At 42.8% G+C, this 16,292-nt stretch overlaps 1 long non-coding RNA gene across 1 annotated transcript in view; it reads right to left on the bottom strand.

Annotated features, from left to right (window-relative positions):
- Positions 1 to 11,886, bottom strand: part of LOC140196083 (uncharacterized) — a 30,090-nt gene extending 18,204 nt beyond the window's left edge. Inside the window, exon 1 of the long non-coding RNA XR_011885609.1 lies at positions 11,739 to 11,886. This is a non-coding gene — a long non-coding RNA (uncharacterized lncRNA). The remainder of the gene's footprint in view (positions 1 to 11,738) is intronic.
- Between the last annotated feature and the right edge of the window lie 4,406 nt (positions 11,887 to 16,292).

Genomic DNA, 16,292 nt, shown 5'->3' on the forward strand with positions numbered 1-16,292 from the left:
TGTGTGATTAACTGCCTTGCTCAAAGACACAACATGCTACCTCGGCTGGGGCTCGAACTCACAACCTTCAGGTCATTAGTTGAGTGCCTTGACCATTTGGCCACGTGCCCACCTTGAACCTAGACAACAGCAAAACATGTCAGTCTGCTGCTTATTGATTGCAGCTCGGCACCATCACCCCCCTCTGCAACTGGATCTTTGACTTCCATATCAGGAGACCACAATATATCTTTGATCTGGAGTAGTGAGTGTAGCTGAAGGAGAGTTTGTTCAATATGAGAACAAACTCAGCTAGGTGACTGGGTGCATTGCTGGAGAGAAACATGTTGTGTCTTTGTTCAGGAAAAAGCAGAGAGCTCTCATACAGATGTAGGAAAGAGGTGCAAAGAGATTGTACATCCAGGGTAAAGGTGAGTCTGTTGGGACCAGGCCATTGGAAATGCTCAACGTGCCGGAGGGTAGCTGAGGTGTGATGGATGAAAGTGGGAAGGGACTAGACCAGAGGAGAAAGAATAGAGTCAAGGTAGAATGAAAGGCGTTTTCTGGGGTGGAAGTAGATTATAAGGGTGGGTCTACCAGGGTGGTCCTGCTTCTGGATTTTGGATAGGAAGCAGAAGCTGATGAGTTAGCAAGCCTGTAGTTACCAGAATTTTGTCTTCCTCACTTACTGAGTAATTTAGAGTGCTTTCAATCCATTGATACCTCCATAGAGGGTTTAGAAAAGCTTCAGCCCAGTGTCTCAATTATTTTTGAAACTGCTTCCTTTAAGTGAGTAGTTTCAGGCCCCTTATCTAAGAAAGGATGTGCTGACATTAGAGAGGGTCCATTAGATGCCTCTTGGCCTGTACTCACTGGATTTTAGGAGAATGAAGAGAGATCTTTGGAGCATAGAAAAATAGAGGGCTATGGGTAAGCCTAGTAATTTCTAAGGTAGGGACATGCTTGGCACAACTTTGTGGGCCGAAGGGCCTATATTGTGCTGTAGGTTTTTCTATATTTCTATCTCATTGAAACCTATTGAATATTGAAAGAGCTGGAGAGGGTGGACGTGGAGAGAATGTTTTCTATAGTGGGAATTCGAGGACCAGAGGCCACAGCCTCAGAATAGAGGCCCATCCCTTTAGAACAGAGAAGAGGAGGAATTTTTTTAGCCAGAGGGTGGTGAATCTGTGGAATTCATTGCCACAGATGCCTGTGGATGTCAAGTCATTGGGTATATTTAAAGCGGACATTGATAAGTTCCTAATAAGTAAGGTTGTAAAAGGTTACTGGGAGAAGCAGGAGGATGGTGTTGAGAAGGATAATGAATCAGCTATGATGTAACGGTGGAGCAGACTCAATGGACTGAATGGCCTTATTCTGCTCCTATATCTTATGGTCTATGCAGGTCATTGGGACCCAGTGACTAGTCTGTCTTTAGTCCCATTCGTTTCTTCAATATCTTGCCCCTTGTGATAGCAATTGTTACAAATTCATTCATCCTGTTTGAAGCTAGCCCATCAGATATCCTTGAGATGTTTGCAATGTTCTCCATCATGAAGACAGCACAATGCTTTACGGTTCAGATGACCCAGGTTCAATTCCCGTCGCTGCCTCTAGAGAGTTTATTTGTATGTTTTCCCTGTGTCTGCATTGGTTTCTTCCAGGTTCTCTGGTTTCCTCCCACAGTCCAAAGACATACCTTTTGGTAGCTTAATTGGTCATTGTAAATTGCCCTGTGATCAGGCTAATGTTAAATCGGAAGTTGCAGGATGACACGATTCAAAGGGCCGGAAGACCCTAGTCCTCGCTGAATCTCAATAAAATAAAATAAAAATTATTGCTTCCCCAGGAGTACCATAAATACCTCAATTACCTTCATTTTTTTTCTTTTCATTGCAGACCTTGATATTACACACCAGGTTTTTCTCATAGTCAACTTCATCTCCCTTTGTTAATTCTCTAGTCGCTTGCTGCTAGTCCTTAGAAAGTTCCCTGTCCTCTGGACTATCGAAAGACCTTGTTACTTTAGGTGCTCTTACCTTTGATTTAACATTTTCATTGACCTCTTTCGTTAACCACTTTCTACATCTTTGTCCTGGCGTCCCTCTTTCCAATTGACATAAATTTCTGCTGAACGCTGTGAATTGAACATTTAAATATCTGCCACTGACCAAACCCTTAGACTATTTACCCAGTCCTGTGATTAATGCTGAGGAATGAGGCCTGAGGGTCAAGTTGGGAGCCTAGATGTTGAGGCCCATTGACCGGAGCCGGGTCTGTGAATCTCTACAAGTCCACTGGGATGGTCAAAGCCCAATTTCTGCAGGCCCAAGTTTGAGTCCCCTGGAGGCTGAGGGCCAGTCCTGGGGTTAAAGGGCTGTGTACGTGGGTGGGTGGGAGTGAGGTTCAGGGGTAGTTTTACTCTTGTTTTGTTGCTTGTTGTGTTCTGTGTTTTTCTGCTGATCATTGTGGGCATACTATGTGTAGGCGCTGGAATGCGCCACATCAGTTGCAGGCTGCCCCCAGTACACCCTCGGCTGTGTTGTTTGTTAACGCAAACAAAACACTTCACTGTATGTATTTGAAGATGCAAATCTTATACCTTTAGATTGTAAAACTTTACCATAGCGAGAAAAGCCTTTAAAACTCATCTTGCCTATGTCAAACTTGTTTTTTTATTGCATGAGTCTAGCAGATTTTAAATCTCTGCTGTCCAGTGCTGGGCTTATAGTAGTAAGATAAACAATCCAGTTAAGTCTACTATCAATCTAGTTGAGAGCAGCTAAGTCAGCATAGACTAAGAATGGAACCTGAGACTTCCTTGGCCTCTATTCATTTCTGTTTTGGCATTATAACTGAGCATTTGGGGAACAAAAATAATCTATCATCACAAAGGAAAATCCACTGGGTCATTCCTTCACCCGTTGTGAAGCCTCCAAACAAAATTAAAAATAAACGGGGTAAACTAAACCCTTGGGAACCAAGGTTTTTACTTTTTTGTCTTAGTGCTACCCAGGCTCCAAGATGGCTTAATGATTAGGGCGAGTGATTTGGAATGGCATTAAACCTGACCACAGACGCTGCAAAGTTCAGATACACATTACTGCAATTTGCTCTTTAAATGCTGCTGAGGGCCAGCGGCAGGGAAAATGCTGGTTCCTGTGCAGATTCTGGGTGATAACAATCCGGTTGCTGAAACAGTTCACTTGATTTGTAGATGAGACTCTACACTGGAAAGTGTATCAGAAAAATAAATCAAGTCGGGGCATTGTAATGACATCTGCCATGGGACGACCTCCTCTGTGAACCAGTAGTCAAAATTGCACTCAGTGGCCACTTTATTAGGTACACCTGTACACCTGCTTGTTAATGTAAATATCTAATTAGCCAATCATGTGGCAGCAACTCAATGCATAAGAGCATACAGACATGGTCAAGGGGTTCAGTTGTTGTTCAGACTAAACATCAGAATGGGGAAGAAATGTGATCTAAGTAACTTTGACCATGGAATGATTGTTGGTGCCAGAGAGGGTGGTTTGAGTATCTCATAAACTACTGACCTCCTGAGGTTTTCACACACAACAGTCTGGGGTTAACAGAGAATAGTGTGAAAAACAAAAAAAAAATCCAGTGAGTGGTAGTTCTGTGAGTGAAAATGCCTTCTTAATGAGAGAGGTCAAAAGAGAATGGCCTGACTGGTTCAAGCGGACAGGAAGGTGACAATAACTCAAATAACCACATGTTACAACAGTGACTTCTGGTTTGGTTGCCGGCCGCTTGACCATGGTTTTCAGTCAGGTGCCGGATGCACGGAGAGATTTGGCGCGGGGACGGGTGCCCGGTGCTCGGCTGGGGGCCGTGGTCGAGTGGTCGGCGACTTGGGCCGGCTCCCCAGCTGGACTCAGTCTGGTGAGGAGGGTGTGAGGACACCCAGCAGGACTAAAAAAACAAGACCTGACAAAGGGCTGATGAGTTCCTTGTGAGCCAACGGCCATCTTCCGTGGAAGAGATTAAAGCCTCACCACGTATCTACAAATCGTATGCTATGCACCTAGTTAGAAGAGACATGATGAACTTGGGCGCTGCACTGTGTGCCTGGACCTGCCCGAGGCCTCCGCCTAAGGAAGGACCGAGCTCGAAGAAGCGGCTGCGGCTGGAGGCTGACACGGCCTCGGACATGAGTTCAGCGAGGGCGGTGGCGGGTGGTGCCAAGGCTGCCAGCAAGAACAAACTGAAGGAGAGGCTGTACTCGGTGCTGTCGCAATATCGAAGAAGATGGAGGTGCATAGCCACCAACCCCAGATTCGGGACGGCACCCACCGACTGACTGACTGATAACAATGATGTGCAGAATAGCATCTCTGAACGCAGAACACGCTGAACCTTAAAGTGGATGCACTACAGCAGTAGAAGACCATGAATATACACTCAGTGTCCACTTTATTAGATACAGGAGGTACCTCATAAAGTGGCTACTGAGTGTCATGTCATGTCACAGGATGCCATAAGGTCTTCATTGATGCTGTTGAGTAGCAGCACTGGCTGGCTACAACATAAAACCTCAACTCCTGTTACATGGGTCACAGCTGAAATAGATACAGGCAAAGTGAAGCAAGCAATGTATGTTTAACTACAAGTAGAGCTTTATTAGCTTCACTTCAACCTCCCCACAAGTCTTCTGTACTGTATAAACTGCAGTTGAGCAGACTACAGGTACAAAGGTGATTCATGATATTTATAGACAAAGTCATAAAAACTGGCAATGGAGCTAGTCATTAAAACCTGGCACTCAGGATTGCTCACGAAATGGGTTCTGGTACTGAAACACAAGCTGGATTTCTCACCCTGAACATTTTAGTGGAATTGAGTTGCCTATATATAGTTTTTTTAACAGTTCTAAGGACGGGCACTTCAGATCAAATGGAAGAGGCAAGGGGTAGTAGAGTCTGCGGGATCTGTCCATCATGCAGGGAACTCATTGCTCCCTTCCAGTACTGCAGAATTGTAATCACAGGCTGCAAGGAAGGAACCACACTCTGCTCAAAACGTCACCAACACGGTGGTTTACTATGGTCACAAACATAAGAAATTCTGCAGATGCTAGAAATCCCGAGTAACACACACAAAATGCTGGAGGAACTCAGCAGGTCAGGCAGCATCCATGAAAATGAATAAACAGTTGACGCTCAGGTCCTGAAGAAGGGTCTCTGCCTGAAATGTTGACTGTTTATTCAGCTCCATGGATGCTGCCCGACATGCTGAGTTCCTCCAGCATTGTGGATATATTATAGTGACACTTGTGAGCTGTCGCCAGTACATCGTCAGTGCAAATGATGCATTTCACCATATGTTTCAATGTACATGTGACAAATAAAGTTAATCTTTAATCTCTTTAAAACAACCAAGAATGAAAAATCATCAGCTTCATAAACCCAACCCAAAAGTAAAGGATATTTATTTGTTTAGGGAAATACTTCTGTGAGATTTGCTTCAAGAGTGTTTCATTTCACAGAAAAAAGTGGGGGGATGATTTCTGTGTCATTTCAGCCCGGAGGTATGGTGGAAATGAGAAATAATACATAAGAATCCACATGAAACAGGAGCAAGAGTAGATCAATGGCCTTCTGAGCCTACTAAACTGAGGGGGGGGCAATAGCATCAGGAGAAGTGGGATGGGACTGTCAGTCATACTCAGCCACTTTTCTTGCCAAGACTAAAATAGTTCTTGCTCCCATCCCACGCAATGACTTGCCCACCTGTCTGGTGAATACGTCATTCTGTTTTTCTAATTGGAGCCCTAATGACATCAAGTTTGGAGAAGAAGAAATGGAATGGAATAAGCAAACTCACCTGCCCTGCCTGGTGACTATTCAGTCCAAATGAAGGGACGCTGCCCAAGAATTCAATTGTTTATTTCCCTTCAAAGATGCTGCCTGATCTGCTGAATTCTTCCAGCACTTTGTATGTGTTGCTCCAGATTTCCAGCATCTGCAGAATCTCTTGTGTCTCCAAGTTCCTGATACCCAGAATTGATCTGCAAGACCCCACACCACAAGCCAGGTTGACTAAGCCCATCTAGTAGTGTAGGCTTGAAGCTGTCATCCTCCCCTTCTTCAGCCCCTGCATCTGATTAATTTTAAACATCTCAAGCTCTTGTTCAAATTTCATTATTCCCAACTTCTAAATCCTCCTCCTGACCCTATGGGATACACTCAGTGGTCACTTTATTAGATACACCTGTATACTTGTTCGTTAATGCAAATATCTATTCAGCCAATCATGTGGCACCAACTGAATGCATAAAAAACATACCAACATAGTCAAGAGGTTCAGTTGTTATTCAGACCAAACATGAGAATGAGGAAGAAATGTGGTCTAGGTGACTAACCACATGTAACAAAAGTGGTATGCACGTCAAACTTTGAAGTGGATGGGCTACCTCAGCAGAAGAGCATGAACGTAACACTCAGTAGCCACTTTATTAGATACAGGAGGTACCTAATAAAATGGCCACCAAGTGTACCAGCCAGTATCCAATTCTTTTCACTCAAGTCATCTCTAAAGCTTTCTGTGGTCATACAGCACAGAAACAGTCCTTTGGCCCAACATGACCAGATTGACCCCATCAACAGTAAAGCCATTTACCAACACTTGGTCCGTAAACTTCCATGCTCTGGTGATTCAAGTGCACCTCTAGAAATTGAGAGACTATCTGCCTCTACCAAATCTGCCACCCCTTCCTCCGCTCCCATCGCCAATCCCAAACAGCAGTGTACTCCAGATCTCAACCATTCTCTTGGGAAAATGTTTCCTTCTCTGTTCCTCGCTCACCTTCTTACCACCCAATAGGATAAACGGTTAGGAGTTTGAGCAGCAAAGAGGCATACTTTAACTCCCCTGTCATTGGATATTAAAAGAGGAAAGTGAGGGATACTAAGACCTGGCAGTAGACAGAAAAGGAAGAGAAGAGGATAGAAAATAGGATCTATTTTATTTTAGAAACAGGGTTCCTGCAGATAAATCTGGGACCATATCAGTTCTGCTTTAAGGCAGCTGGTTAACCCTGCAAGAGTCCTAACTTGGGGATCCTCACTTGAGCCTTGTTCCTCTTCTCTCCTCCTTTAGTTTGTTTCTTTATGCCAAATTGATGCAAGCTTTTGTTTGACTACTCTAATCACTCCTTACATGCTCAGTGTCAAATTCTGCTGTATAATGCTCCTGGGATTAATACTTAACAGTGCTATAAAATGCTGGCTATTTTTCTGCATAGTAATCCTGCACGGGCGATTTTTAAGAGAAGTTTAGATGAATGTGAGGGATATGGAAGGATATAATCATTGTGTAGGAGGAAGGGATTAGTTTATTTGGCTACTTGATTAATAATTTAATTGGTTTGGCACAACATTGTGGGCCGAAAGACCTGTTCCTGTGCTGTACTGTTCTATGTTACATAATGAGCAATTAATGTAGTAATTTCCCTGCACGAAAGAAATTCAGAATGAAAAAAGGAGTTAAGGTCTGTTGTTTTACTGTGCTCTTTCTTCAGTATGCCCATGCAATGTGAGCCTCATACAATGAGACCTCCCTGTGTTGCTGTACTCATCTACCCCACTGCTCAAATTATTAAAGATAAATAAATACCTTAATTACTGGGAATGCATGGGGCAAGCTCTCTCTGTTCCTGATATTCAGCAGTATCAGACTCACTGGAATCCCTTTATTGGATTTGGAGCCCAGCTGGTGCTGTATTCGGAGTGTGTATTTAAGAGAGGATACTCTGGGAAACCGGTGGTTTATTGAAACTGATCTGCACCAAGTCAAACAATTTCACATCATTTTGAAAGTTGAGTTAGGATGGATTAATCTGTACGGCTGAATCAAGATGCATCTTAGGACCTGATGATCTGTATAAAGTTAAGACCATAAGACTTAGGAGCAGAATTAGGCCATTTGGTCCATCGAGATTTCTCTGTCATTAATCGCTGATTTATTATCCCTCTAAACTCCATTCTCCTGTCTCCTCCCCGTAATCTTTGACACCCTTACTAATCAAGAACCTATCAATCTCTGCTTTAAGTATATCCAATAAATTGGCCACCACACCCTCCTGTGGCAATGAATTCCACAGATTTATTACTCTCCGGCTAAAGAAATTCCTCTGTATCTCTGTTCTAAAGGGATGTACTCTGAGGCTCTGCCCCTGGTCCTAGACTCTTGCACCATAGCAAATGCCACCTTTTCAATATTCAATGCACTTCAACAGGTTAAGTGACATCCTTCACTCTGGGTTTCATCTGAGAGGCAAAAACCAAAGAAATTAGCATGGAGGAAGGATTTTTCTGGATATTTAGAGTGCTTTATGAAGATTTATCCCAGTCGTATTGTAACAGGTTTAATTAAGAGTTGTGGGGAGAGGTGGGAGAAATTGCTGGTGAGGCAGAGGGGGAGGAAGAACTGAAGCCAGACTTGGCTTCTGAGGCAACAGTATGCTGAATGAGCCAGGCTAGTCAGTGGAGAGATGGTCAGTAGCAAATGTGTCCAGAATGGCAGAGCAAGGGATAAAAAGTCAGTCTCAAAGACAGCCAAAGATAATGATTTTGTATGATGCAAACCTTTTCCTCTATCTAATGGATCCCATGCAGGACCAGGCTCTGAGAGGAGCTGCACAGCCACTGCCCGCACTGAAACCTACATATTGCTGCTGCCCCTGTCCTGAGAATTTAGTGCTTTGTACCTCATTGCTTATTCCCATGCCTGGTTAATTATGCAGGTGGCTGGTGCTAACTGTATCGATGGCATGGCTTCTCCGTTTTAGTTTCATAAACATGCTGTCCTACCTGCTTTATCTGCCACCAGGACCAATCCTGTGGAAAAGGGAATGGGGAAGGTGAAGGAGTCACAACTGTGCAATCATCAGGTCGAGTATGATGTTCCCCTAAGGGGGTGTCTATTAGTGATGGGAGAGACCAATCTGGCAACCACATATTTTGGATTAGGGTAGATTCCCTTACTGAAGAATGCTTGTTTTTGTTTAACGTGGGGAACCGATTCATGGGTAGCCGCCATATGGCAGATCGAGGTCAGGGTCCAGCAGCATGAAACGCAAGGCAAATGGGGGCCCTTCACTTCTGCAAGCTTCCTCTGCCTTCACTGCTGTTGTGATGTGTCATCATCTTCTGCTAGCTCCATTGATGAGGTCTTGGTTGGTTTGCTCTTTGTTCTGAATGTCCCCCTCGACCTCACTGCCATGGGCAATTCCACCAGGAGCTAAGCACCAGATGGCTAAATTCTAGGTGGCATCATTCTCGGGATCTCAGGAACTGGCAAGCTTCTCCCCCATGACAAGTCGATAATTCTCAGCAACGTGAAGTCATACTGCATAGAGTCATATGGTGTGGAAACAAAGTGGCTGACACAACTCGTCCATGTCGCTCAAGATCCCCTTTGAATTAAGTCCTATCTGCCCATGTTTGACCCCTAAGCTAAACCTCTTCTATCCATGTACCTGTCTTTTAAATGTTGTTATTTAAGATATCAGGAGATGATAGCATTCAGTCTGGTGAGACTGAGGCAGAATAGCTATGGGACGATCATTGCCATGTTTGCATGTCCCTCCCGTGGCCATCAGAAACCCCCGCTCCTGGTGGCTGTTCCACACATCTTACCGCCATGCTATTTAGAGATTCAGTGTGGTAACAGGCCATCACAGCCCAAAGAGCCGCACTCTGCAGTTACAACCATGTGACCAATTAATCTGCTAACCCATTTGCCTTTGGAATGATGCAGGAAACCTACACGGTCTTAGGGAGAACATACAAATTCTTTAACGAGAGCAGCGGAATTGAACCTGGGTCGTTCACGCTTCAATGTTAGGCCAAGTGCTATGCTGCCATTCCACCCACAAAGTTATTTTCAAAGTTCCCTCAAGAAGTGAAAAAGTGCATGATACAACATTTTTTGATGATCAAAAACAGAAGCTAATTTACAAATCTGCCTCAGCATTAGCAGAAAAATCTGGCCGTTGGCAAAGCTTTTTCGATTCTGGGATATAAATAGGAGCTGAAAGGACCACAGTGACTACACACACACACACACACATACACACACACACACACATACACACACACACACACACACACACACACACACACACACACACACACAAACAAACACACACACGCACACACACACACACACACACACACAAACAAACACACACACAACAAACACACACACAGACGCGCACACACACATACATACGCACAAACGTACACACACAAATGCACACACACACACATACACAACAAACACACACACACACAACACACACACAGACGCACGCACACACATACATACACACAAACGCACACACACACACACACATACACAAACGCACACACACACAAATGCGCACACACACATACACACACACATACATACACACAAACACGCACACACACACACAACACACAGACGCACGCACACACACACATACATACACACAAACGCACACACACACACATACACACACATACATACACACACACATACACACACATACACACAAACGCGCACACACACACATACATACACACAAACGCACACACACATACAGACACACACACATACACACAAACGCGCACACACACACATACATACACACAAATGCACACACACATACAGACACACACATACATACACACAAACGCGCACACACACACATACATACACACAAACGCACACACACATACAGACACACAAACGCACACACACATACACACAAACGCGCACACACACACAAACGCGCGCGCGCACACACACACAAACAAACGCACACACATACAGATGCACATCACTCACACATACGCAAGATGCGCAGATACTGTACAGACGCACATACGTTTGTGCATTCGCGCACACACATACACAATTGTAAACCTGTGACTTTCCATGTCAAGAATGGCAATCTGTAAAGTTACCGCCTGTTTGATGCGATCTATAGCCTGTGAACTTCAGCCATGATGCTGAGTCCTTTGGTAAACATGTGTTAATATTAGTTCTGGCTGCTGCCTAAGACTGTTTTATGAAGAATAGTAGCTCAATTCATAACTGTGCGCAGTAGGAACCTGGAAAGGTAACATACTGATCTCCTTATAACAGGCTTTATGAATTGCGAAGGCAGTAATTTGTATCAGCGGTGAATGACCATTAATGAATGCGTGTGTGTCTTGGCAGTTTAGTGTAACTCAGGGAGGGTGGAGGAGGTGGGTGGGGGAGGGGCTGGGGTTAGAGACGTTGCATGGAAAATGTCTGAGATCATTTTTCATTGCCCACTTCCTACACTTCTGATTTACGTGCAGCTGGAGCGTTTACTAAATTAAACGATGCTGTTCGCTCCAAGGTCTACAGCTTTGACCACTGGTGTTTCTAACCACACTTTATAAAACTGTACACAATAAGCTTCATGCAGCATTGTAAATCATAACGTGTCACAGGGTAATTTTATAATCTGACCTGCGTTTATTGACGGACAGTAAAGGATTGTAAATCTCTGAGGTGTTTTTCTTTTTTTTAAAGCTGCACTAATCTTTCCACCACACACCATCCGTAATGAATGCTCGCTCGCATACGGCTCGGTGACCAAGCACGTATTACGCGAAGGTGAGCTTCGTAAGAGTGCACGCTCAGATTGACCCTATTCTCACCTTTAAACCCACATTTATATCGTGTCTTTCATGATTTTAGGTTGTACTTACAGTGCCAGAACTAATGAAGTACTGCTGAAGTGTGACCATTGATGTACTGTGGAAAAGGTCACAGACGATGATGCATGGCTAGCTCCCACAGACACCGATGTAATAACAGTAGGACAGCAAGTTTGTTCTCTGGCAATGAAGTCCAGGAAATGAATTTCAGAAACATAGTTCATCCAAACCTTCTGGTTGGAGAACACGCTGAATGATTTTGTGGGAACACACTCGTCTACGAGTGTTTTTTATAAAGTCTGTGACAACCATAGTCCACCAACCCATAGCTGCTCCTCTGCCCCCTGCAACCACCTCTTTGTTGTCCTAATCTCTGGAGCTTTGCTCTTTAGCCTCTGCCTGTATGCAGGTAGGAAAAGGACATCCAGGTGATTCTATTTCCTGAAATGTGGTCTGGCATGGCAGGGTAGGCATTCCTTATCCAGGTGGACTGTTTTCTGTTTGGTGACTTTTTAACATATGCGAATTTCTAACAGATATAAATTTCTAGGCGAATTTGACCCACCCATTTCAATGCATTGCAACAGCCTGCGAATGTTGTCCTAAGATTGAGATCTTTCACAGGACAGCACTTGAAGTTGAGAACTGCAGATCAGAAACTCTGATATAAAAATAGAAAATTCTGGAAATACTTAGTAGGTGAGGAGGCATCTGCAGAGAGGGAAACAGAGTTAAGGTTGATGGCCCTTCCACAGAACAACACTTAGGTTTTCCAGAATAACACTGGCTGGAACGAAAATTGTCAGGTTGTGTTGATTAATCTGTTTCAGTGATACTGGTTGGGAGGACAATATTGACTGGGACACTGTGGATATCTCCCTTACTCATCATCAAAATAAAGCTCTACAGAGATCTTTTCTATTCTCATGTTTGAGAGTAGACAAGCTAAGACATGACAGGTTCTCTGTGCTGCCCTCTAGTGTCTCACTAGATCTTGTGCTCAAGCCCCAGCATTGGATTGAAATGAAGACTTGTTGGATAAATTTCATCCCTAATGTTTTCAGAAGAGGAGAAATTCTGTTCATTGGAAGATGAAAAATAACTAGCAGCATTGATTATATGAAAAAGGAAACTAATCCATTTTGGCAGGAGATTTTAAAATCTTATCTGAATGGTGAAGCTTTGACATGTAGAGGAATCCGGGTTTCCTAGTACATGGCTCACGAAGGCTGGTATAGAAGTAAGATGGATAATCAGAAAAGCTAATAGAATGTCATAAATCCTAGAAGAAATGAATGCAAAGTAATAAGGCTATGATTCAGTTATAAAGGATATTGGTGAGGCCACATCAGGACCATTATGTAGAGTACTTTTCTCCTTAACTAGGGAAGGATGTTAATACACTGGAAACAGCCAAGAGGGGGTTTATTGTTCTAATACCTGGAATAGGTGGGCCAAATCATGGCTGGACAGATGAGAACTGTATCTACTGGAATTTTAAAAGAGTTTCAAGGAGCTTGATTAAAACAGATAAGACCCCGAGGAGTTTGACAGGGTGCATATGGAGCTGAGGTTAAATCAGATCAGCTGTGATCCAAGTAGACAAGTACTTACTACTTACTGTTTGTCCCACTCCCATCAGGGGGGAGGCTATGTAGCATCCATGCCAGGACCTCCAGAATCAAGAACAGTTACTTTCCCCAAGCAGTAAGACTGAGCAACACCTCCACCCACTAACTCTATTATTTCCTGTCAGTCACCTGATGTATAGCTTAGCATCACTTCATGGACACACAATCAATGTATATAAGCTATCCTATGTATTTATACTTACTGTCTTTTATTATTGAATTCTTTATCTGTTGTTCTTTTTTTGTGCTGCATTGGAACCAGAGTAACAATTAATTTGTTCTCTTTTGCACTGTGCTCAAGAAATGACATTAACAATCTTGAATCTTGAATCTTTATTTATTATTATTATTATTATTATTTGTATTTGTTCAGTTTGTGTTCTTTAGCATATTGGTTGTTGTTAGCCTTTGTTTGTAGTTTTTCACTGATTCAATTGTATTTCTTTGTTCTGGTCTGAATGCCCACAAGAAAATGAATCTCATGGTGACATATATGTACTTTAATAATAAATTTACTTTGAACTTTGAAGAAAGCTCACCAATGCCTGTACTCTCTCAGAAGGCTAAAGAAATTTTGCATGTCCCTGTTGACCCATACCATGTTTTATGGATGCATATCTGGATGCATCACAGCTTGGAATGGTAACTGTTCTGCACACACCTACAAGAAACTGCAATGTTGTGAATACAGCTCTGGCACATCATGGAAACCAGCCTCCCCTTCATGGGCTCTGCCTGTACTACATACAACAAAATGAGATGCAAACTAGTTACCCTTGCTTAAACAGATTATTCTTTACAGAGCCACCACCAGGAAAGTTAACATTTATTCCCAAGCCACAAAAGCCAAGGGAATTGCTTGGCCATTTCTGTGATTGGTTAAGGGTCAATGATATGGGACATTTACTTGGAATGACATGAAGTAAAATCAGGTTAGGACCAAAGTTCTCCTTCAGTGAAGGGTATTTGTTTTCATGATGAGTCAGCAGTGTTAGCATTACTTTAACCAGCTTTTCTATTCTGATTACAATAAAATGAAATAAAATTCTCAAACGGTTTAAATGGTTATTTGGCTTGTAACCTCTGAATTGCTGACCAAGGCCTCTGGATTTTTGGTATATCCACATAAATATTACTAATTCAGTTACATTGATTCAGCAATGAATGTTGAACAAAATACCAGGAAATCACTACACTCTGCTACTATAATATCCTGGATAGACAAAACTATGTTTCAGTATTTCATCTGTAAAAAGGAGGCTGCAGGGTCCTTTAGTACTTACCTGGGTCATGATTAATTCTCTGCAATGTGGCTTGAAACCGCAATCTTTTGATTCTATTCACATTCATGACTCTTCTCAGTTTGTCTTATGTTTAGCTACAAGATGGCTTCATTCTCTGACCTTGTAAGGAAACAGCAAAAGTGTTTGGTAGTATCTGGGAGTTGAAATAAAAGGTAGTGACTGTGACTCCAATCTCCTTGGTAGTATTACCACCAGTTGCCAACCAATAAAAAGCTTGTGTTATTTTATATATGCCCCAAGCTTGTAACTCAGAGCTGTTCCATAAATCCTTGAAATGAACAGTTGTGCTTTAAATAAAATACCCTTTTGTTTGTCTTCTGCCCCCACACATTAATTATCTTCAAACAATTTTGCTGGTCCTGAGAGTGAGGAATTAATATATAACCTTATCTTTTAATTTTATGGGACAGACCTAAAATGAAGTAAAATATCTCGCAGACTCTGACATTAATAATATGTCAGGCTAGACATCCTTTAAATGGGGAGGATAGATGTATTTGGCCAACAAAGACCTCCTTGAATTTGTGAATGAAGCAGCTTGCAGACTTGAAAGAATGGAAAGTTATAACTAAGCTGCATGAGATGAATTGCCACATAGTTTATATAATGGCTTTGTAAAGGTGTATTTATGTAAGGAAGTCATGCTGAGATTATGCAGGGCTTTGATAAGTCCTCAGCTGAAATACAGTTTTGGATTTCTTCCCAAAAGAAAGAATTTCCTTGTTGGAGTAGTATTGGTTCACTGGGGTGGTTCCTGGAATGAGGTGGATGTTCAATGCGGAGGGATTAAGAAAGATTGCCCTAAACTCATTGAAGATTAGAACAATGTGAAGATCCTGTAAGGAAATGCAAGAATGTGAGAGCCAATGGCCTTGTAAGAGCCAAAGGTCCTCTTTTCTGTTGTAGAAAAATCTGAACCAAAGGCGATGTTTCAGGTGAAGTGGCCACCCATAAAAACCTAATTTCTTTACTCAAAGTTTCATAAGTGTTTGAAATCCACAACTTCAGAAGGCTGTGATACCCTGTCAAGGGGTATCTTCAAGCTGAGATAGATTTCGGGAAGAGAATGTATGGAGATCAGGCAGGAAAGTAGACAAAGCCCTAAATAAGCTATGATCTTATTAAATGGATTGAGATTAAGGAGTTACGTGATCTATTCTTTCTTCTATTTCTCAAACCAGCTCCTTGCTTTCAGACAGGTTGAGCGATTGAATATTTGGTCAAGTACATTGATACTGGTATTTCTGTAGGCTGTAGTTTGACATTGATGTCAATTCTGTTTCAGTGGTTGTTTGGAAAGAGGTCATTTCAAGAGGTCTAGAATACAAGAGCAGGTTTGTGATGCTGAGGCTCTATAAGGCACTGGTGAGGCCTCACCTTGAGTATTGTTTTGGGCTCCTCATCTAGGAAAAGCTGTGCTGCATTGGAGAGCGTTCAGAGGAGGTTCACAATGATGATTCTGGGAATGAAATGGTTATCATACATGGAACGTTTGATGGCTCTGGGTCTGTACTCATTGGAATTTGTAAGGACGGTGGGGGGGAATCTCATTGAGACCTTTCGAATGTTGAAAGGCCTAGACAGAGTAGATGTGGAAAGTATGTTTCCCGTGGTGGGGGAGTCTAGGAGAAGAGGCACATCCTCAGGATAGAGGGGCATCCATTTAAAAC

This window comes from Mobula birostris, chromosome 4 (assembly GCF_030028105.1).
Source record: "Mobula birostris isolate sMobBir1 chromosome 4, sMobBir1.hap1, whole genome shotgun sequence".
Classification (NCBI taxonomy): Eukaryota; Metazoa; Chordata; class Chondrichthyes; order Myliobatiformes; family Myliobatidae; genus Mobula; species Mobula birostris.